This window comes from Phoenix dactylifera, chromosome 1, assembly GCF_051530095.1.
Source record: "Phoenix dactylifera cultivar Ajwa chromosome 1, Ajwa_hap1_PhDact_Kaust_v1.1, whole genome shotgun sequence".
Classification (NCBI taxonomy): Eukaryota; Viridiplantae; Streptophyta; class Magnoliopsida; order Arecales; family Arecaceae; genus Phoenix; species Phoenix dactylifera.
Window position 1 is genome coordinate 33,392,827 of NC_143190.1, and position 9,377 is coordinate 33,402,203.

A 9,377-nucleotide genomic window follows, 5' to 3' on the forward strand; every position below is an offset into this window, starting at 1 on the left:
TTTGGATAAATACAATGAGTAGAACTTCTTTTCAAAAATTGTGCATTCTTGAGTTTTTGCATCTTACTGTGCTTTCTGCCTTTTTGCTATGATGACAAAAAGGAAGAGAAAATATATTGAATAGACATGTAAAGGGAATCAATAAAAAGAAAACTTTTAAAGCACAAAATAATTTGTTCTAAGTGGATTCGATACCTCGAGGCTCATTATCTCTTTGTTGGGGCTCCTAAAGGAGTAATCTCCAGATCTATTCAAGGGATATTCGGAGATTAGTTGAATCATACTCAAGAACAAATTGGCAGATTTTTCCTCTAAAACCAAAAATTTAAGTTCAAAAGCTTCAATACACTAAAAAAAAATTCAGAGAATCTAAACAAAGTTGAATGCATGTGTTGAGGGGGAGAATCTGAAATCTTAAGAAAGTAAACTCATTAAATATATATAAGCCAAACAATTATTTGCATGACATGAAGGCTTATATAATTTCAAATGAAAGGGGGAGCTTTAACTTCAGAATTTACTGTTTCACACCTTTCAGTTTTGGATAAATTAAATGACTAGACACTTGAATTCATTTTAAAACTTTACTATAAATCTCCTTTTTGGTTGAGCAATTCATTTTACAAATACTCAATATTTTGTCATCATCAAAAAGGGGAAGATTGTGGAGTGATTGATTATAACCCTATTTGATTTTGATGAGCTCAAAGCATTTGAGTATATCTTATGTTATACTAATGAATTCAATCTAATATTTCAGTCAAATATTTGTGAATTTATGTTTAAGTGTCTCAAGCTTTGGTTCAATACACTTTGGATAAGTATGGAAATCAATTTGAATCAAAGTCTGAATCTCGAGTCGACTCCTGCACATTACGAGTCGACTCCGACTGAGAACAGACAGCCGGACAGAAAGATTCATCTCAGAACCTGTCAACGAGTCAACTCCTGAAGAATTCGAGTCGACTCCGATGCTTGCCGAGTCGACTCCAGCAAAGTACGAGTCGACTCCATGGAGTAACAGACAGAAAGACAGAGAAGCCATTTTGGACTCTGAGAGCCGAGTCGACTTCCGAAGAACTCGAGTCGACTCCGACGGTTGGCAGGTCGACTCCTAAGGAAGCAAGAGTCGACTCCCAGAGAAATGCAAGGCTAAAAGTCAGAGAGCCAACTTCGATGTCTGAGAGCCGAGTCGACTCCCGCAAAGTCCGAGTCGACTCCAAGGCAGTTCAACTCCAAAGACAGAAGACCGATACTTCGGTGTCTGAGAGCCGAGTCGACTCCCGCAAAGTCCGAGTCGACTCCGAGGCAGTTCAACTCCAAAGACAGAAGATCGGTATTTCATGTCTGAGAGCCGAATCGACTCCCGCAAAGTCCGAGTCGACTCCGAGACAGTTCAAGTTCAAAGACAGAAGACCTGTCTTTCCGGCTCTGAGAGCCGAGTCGACTCCAAGGAAATCCGAGTCGACTCGAGGAAGTAAAATCGAGAGGATGAGTTTTGAAGCCCTGAAGATCGAGTCGTCTCCAGAAGGAAAAGACATCTCCGGACAATTGGCGAGTCGACTCCAGGTTCAGCCGAGTCGACTCCAGAACGGGACGGCACTCGATTTCAAATTTTGAACAGTGGCCGAGTCGTCTCCAGTAAAGCATGAGTCGACTCCAACAACACTCGAGTCGACTCCTGATCGAGCGAGTCGACTCCGATCCCAACGGGCATTTTGTCAGGAGTTGCAGAATGTGCAGAACGGCCTTGAATCTGTGTCTAACGGCTATTTTTCTTTGGAAATGGTTTAAATAGCCTGAGTGAACAGTAATAGAGTAAGAAAGAGAGACTCCATTCAAAGCTAAAGGGATTTCCACCAACCAAAAGCTCCCTAGAGTGATTACACGAAAAAGAAGGAAGAAGTGCATTGAAGTCGACTCTCCAACTGTCTTCCTCACATTCAAGGCTCTCCTCCTGACAGCAAGTCTACATCAAATTCAAGAGGAGTCAAAGAGTTTGAAAAGCCCCTTCCTCCATCTCCAAAATCAGTTTGAGGGCTTCTTACTCTTCCTTGCTTAAATTGTTTAAATACGCTTTTGAGAAGCTTTCTTTTTGTTTGTGTCAAACTATTTGTTACTTACTTGATTCAATCAGGGGATTGAATCAAGGGTGTTAAGGTTTGTTGGTGAGCCAAGGTTAAAACCAACGGTGTAAGGGTTTGATTGTGATCTCGAAAAAACAACGGGTGGTTCTAGTCGATGAGCCTGTGAAAACCGACCGAGTTCGTTGTGATCTCGTAAAACAACAAGTTGGGTTGTGAACTTGTAAAACAACCGGCTGTAATCCGAGGGATTATAGTGAACTCCCAAGTAAGGCTTGGGGAGTGGATGTAGGAGCAAGGGTTAGCTCCGAACCACTATAAAATTGCTTGTGTTTGTGACTGTTTCATTGTCTCTTCCTTTCCCTTCATCCACTGCATATAGCAACTAATTAATCCACTCGCAAAAGTTTTAATTAGTTACTCATAAAGTCTTTTAATTGCAATAATTATTTTAAAACCCAATTCACCCTCCCTCTTGGGTTGTCTATCTGGGCAACAGACTAGAATCATGCTTGTTAAAACTTAAAGTAATCATGGCAGCACCTTCAAGAGACTTCATCGGTTTGATTTGCAGTGTCTTCTATTTTTTCTCTTGCAAAATCAGAGAACAAGTTTTACTTATTGTAGGTAGTAGCTCCATGGTGAATATTTGGCTCCAAACAGTTGAAAAGGAGTCATTGAGCCCCATAAGAAATTGAAAAACTTTTTCATCTTGAGAGATCCGGTTCAACTCTTTCATTGCACGATCATCAAGTTCATCCTAACATGCTTTGAGTGTGGTAAAATAAGAAGCAACAAAAAATAGATCTTGAATATGCATTGAGATATATCACTTGATATGATAAATTTCAGCAGCCTTACCATGAAAAAAAATGCTATTCTAGATCTTCTTATGCCTCTTTTGTAGTTTCAAAATAGACTATGCTACTCACAAGATCTTTTTGGACCACGTTCCATATTTAGAAAAGCACCATTGCATTGCAACGTTGCCATGCATCAAGTATTGCTGAACTTTTATCAAGCTTCTCAAGCGAGCTATCAATAAAGCCAATTTTATTCTTAGCTAAAAGAACAGTCTTCATGACATACCTCTATAGAGGATAATTGTGAGAACCCGTGCAGGCGTGTATTTAGTCCCACATTGGTTATTCGCTGGGTAGATCTTGGGTATTTATACAGGATCAAGGAACCCAAATAATAACTTCCGGCTAGCCATTTTGGGTGAGGTCTTGGGTTATTACAAATGGTATCAGAGCAGACTCGGCCCATAACCTATGTGGACTAGGGGACACTGCAGCACGGATCCATTGGGACTGCCCATGGGCCAATTATAGTGTTTGTGATTAGATTTGAATAGATTTGAACCCTTAGCCTAACGAGAAAGTCAGGGCCTGAATGGGAGGAGTATGTGAGGATCCGTGCGGCGTGTATTTAGTTCCACATCGGTTATTCGCTGGGTAGATCTTGGGTACTTATACAGGATCAAGGAACCCAAATAATACCTTCCGGTTAACCATTTTGGGTGAGGTCCTGGGTTATTACAATAATTATTGCCAGTGTGGACTTGAGAGACAGGACCATGCTTAGGTTATCTGAGTGGTGGAGAAAGAACGATGATGTTGTATCAGCACTAGGATTGAAAATAACAGTAGAAGAGACCATGATTATCAAATGGAGAATATAGGGCCAAGGAAAGTCTCCATAACACATACTTTCTAAATGGAAATATCTTTGCTCATAGCTTCACCCATATTCTGCAGTAGAGTTTTTTCATACATGCATTCGTCCAAGTAGAACTAGTAATTTTTTTTTCACAGTCTGATTTGTTACATCATCTTGTGCTCCATCATGAAACAACAATTCTTGGCAATCACTTGTTTCCCTATTTACTATTGATCCAGCAAACTGTATAAATGAGAGCAGTGCTCTAGTTGCGCTTTGCCGAAAGATCAATTCCTTAGATGACATGTCATATACACAGTGAGATAATATGGCTAATGCATGCTCTTCTTTGAGTTGAATGAATAACTTGTGCCTTATCGTATCATAGGCACCAATTTTTTTATCAAAATCGAGCTCACCAATTTTTAAGGAATAAACTGCATTCAACTTAGTAGAAGTCAACCTTATAACCAGACCAGGAAATGAGGCAATGAAGGAACCAGTTATTAGTCCATTTGGAAAAACTTTTACTAACTTGAAGAAAAAAAGCTAAGAATATAAAAGAAGCCACGTAATAAGATGTAATTGTTACCAGAAAGGTTAATGAAGGATTGATTATTTTGTAAATATTTGGGTAATTTATTATTAAAGTTTGTATCTGGTTGATCGGGGGCATAATAGATCATCCTGCCCACAACAAAAGGGCCACCTAATTGTGGCCCAATAGACACCAATGCCAGCCAGATGAAACTTCGGTCCGACCCAGAATCAGCCGGACCTCAGATTCCTTCGAAAGCTCCTTCGACCTCGGATATTCGCCGACTCACCCAATCAAGTTCGGGGCGCCTCCTATATTCACCGACTCGCCCCGACCAAGCTCGGGGCACCTCCTGTATTCATTGACTCGCCTCGACCATGCTCGGGGCGCCTCCTGTATTCTTCGACTCGTCCTGACCAAGCTTGGGGCGCCCTCTCCAATGGTACGCCCCAATCTTTGAGCTCGGGGTGTTCCACCAAGCACACCTAGGAATTCGAGATGCTAGGCCAACCTTAACACCCATCAGGTTGTACTCACCAAATGCATGATGCGACCTCTCGACGAACTCGGCCCTACCAACGGCTGCACCTATGTGCATGCCTACGCCTTCCTACGTGGTTGTACATAGCAACGCTACCATGCCATGCTTTGCTTGCTGACCTATGATAGCCAAGGACATCACCGTGCTACTCCGACCATACCCTGCTACGGCTGTCAATACCTTACCGTTTCCAAGAACGGACGGCATCACATGCCGCCAGCAAGCTCTAGCTATGCACCATCCAACTTAGAGCCATCCCCTCTTATGATGAGGATAAACAATACCTATGCCACCTGGGCCTCTCCAAAGAAACTATAAATAGCCCCGTCAGGTAACACCTAAGAGACTTTTGGCAGGATCAACTGAGTTTCATAGTAACTTGATCGTCGGAGAGCCTTCACCGAAAATACCGGTGAGGCTTTGTGCAGGTATTCCGCCAACTGCGGGAGGTGGCTCTCATCCTCTTCCTCCACATTTCGGTGGCTCCCCCGACTCCTCCGGCGTGGTCACCCTCGGGCCAGATTTGAACCACAACATTTGGTGCTAGAGTAAGGGGCTGAGTTGTGATCATGAGGTTAAGGAGTCACGGAACTCCGAATGCATTGAGCAACCAGGTACTAGTGCTCGGCCACTCCCTTCAAAGTCCACCCCCGACAGTGCCCGCACCAGTGGACCAGATCCCTTAGGTCTAGCCAGAGCAGTTTTATCTGTTCAAAGCCTTCAGTCGGTAGGAGCCTCATCGCTCATCAAGCTCGACAGAAAAGTCGAGGAAGTAGGGCGACAAGTCCAGATGCTTTGAGATCAAGTTGCAGAGCGCTGCAAGGGGCGTCACCGATCGAGGAGCAGATCTCCCCAGAGGTCCGATAAATATACTTCCCTCAGTTTTGCGAAGTACACTCCCCTTACTTCCTTCCGGATAGAGATCCTCATAGAAACTGAGAGTCGTGGCTACCTCCGACCTCCACTGAAAATGCGACCGTCAGGGTCGCGGAAGCAATCAGACAAATACTACCGCTTCCACAAAGACCACGGATATGACACAAAAGACTGTTACTAGCTCCATGATAAGATTGAAGTGATTGTCCGCCAAGGCCTGTTGAGTCGGTTTGTCCGTGGTCAAGCCAATAGAATGGAGCTCGACAGACAAAGCCTGGAGCCGTCCAACGAGCTCGATGACAATTACCCCAGTGCGGACACCATCAATACTGCCCCTCCGCATCTTGCACGCTGGTGGCATCCTGACTTCGAGGGCAGGAACGAGGCTGCACCCCCATCAGTCTAGGTTCGACGACCTGGGATGTAAGCTATAACCCTCGGACGGGACCTTAGCCCCTCAGGTCAGAATTTTTAAATCCCAGAATGTATCAATTAATAAAGTTACCCTCTGGAATTTCTCCAAAGCATCTCCGAAACTCCCTAATGGGCTCAACGCATTCTGGTTGCCCTCGCAGCACGAGTTATATATTGACAAATCTATAAAGTCGTCCCTCGAGCTCGGCTCGAGATGCCATGCAGTATCGGTCGAGAGCCAAAGGGCTTCGCGACTGCAGGATCTATCGACAAAGTCATCCCTCAAGCTCGACTTGGGACGCCCTATAGCATCGATCGAGAGCCAAAGGGCCTCGTGACTGTAGGATCTATCGATAAAGTCGTCCCTCGAAATTGGCTCGAGACGCACGGCAACATCAATCGAGAGCCAAAAGGTCTCATGACCGTAGGATTTACCTACAAGAGCGCCCCCGATCTGAATGGGGAGCACCATGCGGCGTCAATGAAAAGCCATTGAAGAGCACCTCTGTCTGCAGTACTCTACAAGTGCTCCCTCGATCTGAGTGGGGGGCGCCCTGCGGCGTCAATGGAAAGCTGTTGAAGAGCACCCCCATCCATAGTATTCTACATGTGCGCCTCTGATATGAGTGGAGGGCGCCCTGCAGCATCAACGACTTCTGCATCTGTCTGCAGTATTCTATAAGTGCGCCCTCGTTCTAAGTGGGAGCACCCCATGGTGTTAACGGGGAGCCGTTGAAGAGCCACCCCGTCCCCAGTATTCTACAAGTTTGCAGTATTCTATTAGTACGCCATGATTTCCTCGAGCTCGGCTCAAGACGCCCTGCATTCTATCGATCGTAAACCGAAAAGCTTCCACGATCGTAGGTATCTACGACAACGCCTCTTAAGCTAAGATCAGAGCGCCCGACGTTATATCAGTCACAAGCCAAAAGAATCTCCCCCAGCTGTTGCCACATTAAGGGATGTCTCATCCGAGCTCGGATCGAAAAGTTCGGTGACGGAGGGATCTATCTACAAAGTTGTCCCTTGAGCTCGGCTCAGGACGCCCTGCGGTTTCGACTGAAAGCCGAAGGGCCCCACAATTGCAAGGCTCATCTACAAAGTCTTCGCCGGCTCCGTAGGAGTTGCATGGCAACATAGAAATCGAGGTAATCCCTAAGCTACACAATGCAAGTCTTGCTAGTTAAACACAAAGACTCAGACGAGGCAAGTTTAATACATTGTGCCAGATTTCAAGGTGGAAAAGAAAATTCACTTCATTTTTACTGCAAGGCCAAAGGCCGATTACAAGGGGAGTGTGAAGCCTAGAGAGGCGGAAGCGGCAAATCTGCCCAACCCTAAGGTCGGGCTAAATACAAAAAGGCCTAAATGGCCTATTTAGCAAAAGCAAAAAGAGAAAAGAATCATCAGCTTGGATAAGCTACCAACTCGGCCGCAGCAATGCGTCCTAGATTGTCACCCCCTCCGATAACTCTCCTGACTTTGCGAGCCTGTTCCTCTCGGATTTCGTTCTCCCTGGCATCCGTAGACATAGACGAAGTGCATCCTGTAGCGGAAGCCTGATAGTCAATTTTAAAGACCACACAATAGCACGTATCTAATAGGATAGTGATTACGGGTATCGATCCACAGGGATTGGGATACAGTTGTTTTTTTAAAAATAAAAATATTTAAAAGAAAGAGTTTGTGAAGAAAATTAAACTAAGAAATTTAATAAAAAAATGCAATTAAAATTGTATCAGTTTGAGGAAACCTAGGGCAAGGAATTCACCACTAACATCGGAACAAGGGTTATTTGTTATGTATTTCATTCTTGAATCATTATGTAAATTGGCTACAAGCCTAATAAGTATTCGAATAAAATTTCACAAAAGTAATTTAGGCATAATCCATCTTTAGTTAGCATGAAATGTCTACCCTAATCTAAGGTGGCAGCACATCGCATCTTCCTTAAGCATGAACTATCTTATTTTTACTTCAATGACCATGAAGAACAGTTGTATAAACGTCATACTTAAAATCACAGAAATTAAATATGAGATGAAATAAAATATTTATTAGGAGCAAAATAAAGTTTATACAACTCCAGAAATAGAAAATTAAAATATAAAACCATTGGCCCTTTGTTAGGGCTGCATCCAGCCCTAGAGAGGAAATCAGCCTTCCATGGAGAATTGCACAGCCGCAGTAGTGGAGAAGGCTTCCATCGCGACCAGCTCTTTTTTCTTTCTTCCTCCGGCGACTCCCATGGAAAACTCCCTCTCAGCACTTCATTTTTTATATGGGAATTTATTCCTGAAATGCTCAAACTGTTATCTCTCCTTCCTGAACTTTGTGGGACTCGGCTTCTCCAGCGAAGAGATCCACCCTGGTGGGGAAGAGGAGGAATTACCTTCTCGATTCACGCTGGGCCTTTTATAGGCTGCAACTCCCTCTAGCTCCTCTGTCCAAGTTGAGATAAAGATGGATCAACGGCTGCCAACTCCCCCTAGCTCCTCCTTCCGAGTGCAGGATAAGGATGAACACGCTATGGGTATCTTGCGGACGGCTGGAACGAGCTGGGAGTAGGTGATGCGGAGAAGATCTCGAAGGTGACGTGGAGATTGGAGCTCTGTTTCGAAGCAGAGGAAGATGTATTTGGACGTTGGGAAGATGATAAGCTGGGAGCTGGTCGCGTTGAAAGAGTCGGCTTGATTCTCGGATGCAAGGGATGTTGCTCATAGCTGAGATGAGGGAAGTCGTTGAGAGGACCTCGGAGGAATGAAATGGCTGGATGGGAGCTGGGATGTTGGGATCTCGGCTGATAACAGGGAGATGAAGCTCAATTGCAGATGATTCGGGAGGATGAAGATGAATACGGAGACATGGAAGTTGAAACAGGGGATTCTTCCGTGGTCAATTAATCCGAATAGGAGGAAGTTTGGATTTGGTTGACAGTTGGGATTTCGAAATTTGCTGGGAGATGGATGGATATTGGCTGCTTGATCCGAACGGGAGAAGAGAAGATCACAATGGGATGAAGCTAATCCAGACGCTGAGTTTGAGCTTATCCGGACTCTGTTTTGAAGCAGGGATTTATCCGAGATGATGGAGTTGGGATCACAGAAGAAGATGCTGCCGTTGGCTTGGGCTTATCCGTGGGATAAGGAGGATCTCAGTTGGTTTGGTGGAACCGTGGAGCTCGGGATGAAGCTTGGGATGGTTCTATTCCGCTGGAAACAGGGAAGCTGGGAGCTGCTGGCAACGGGATCCTCGGATGCGG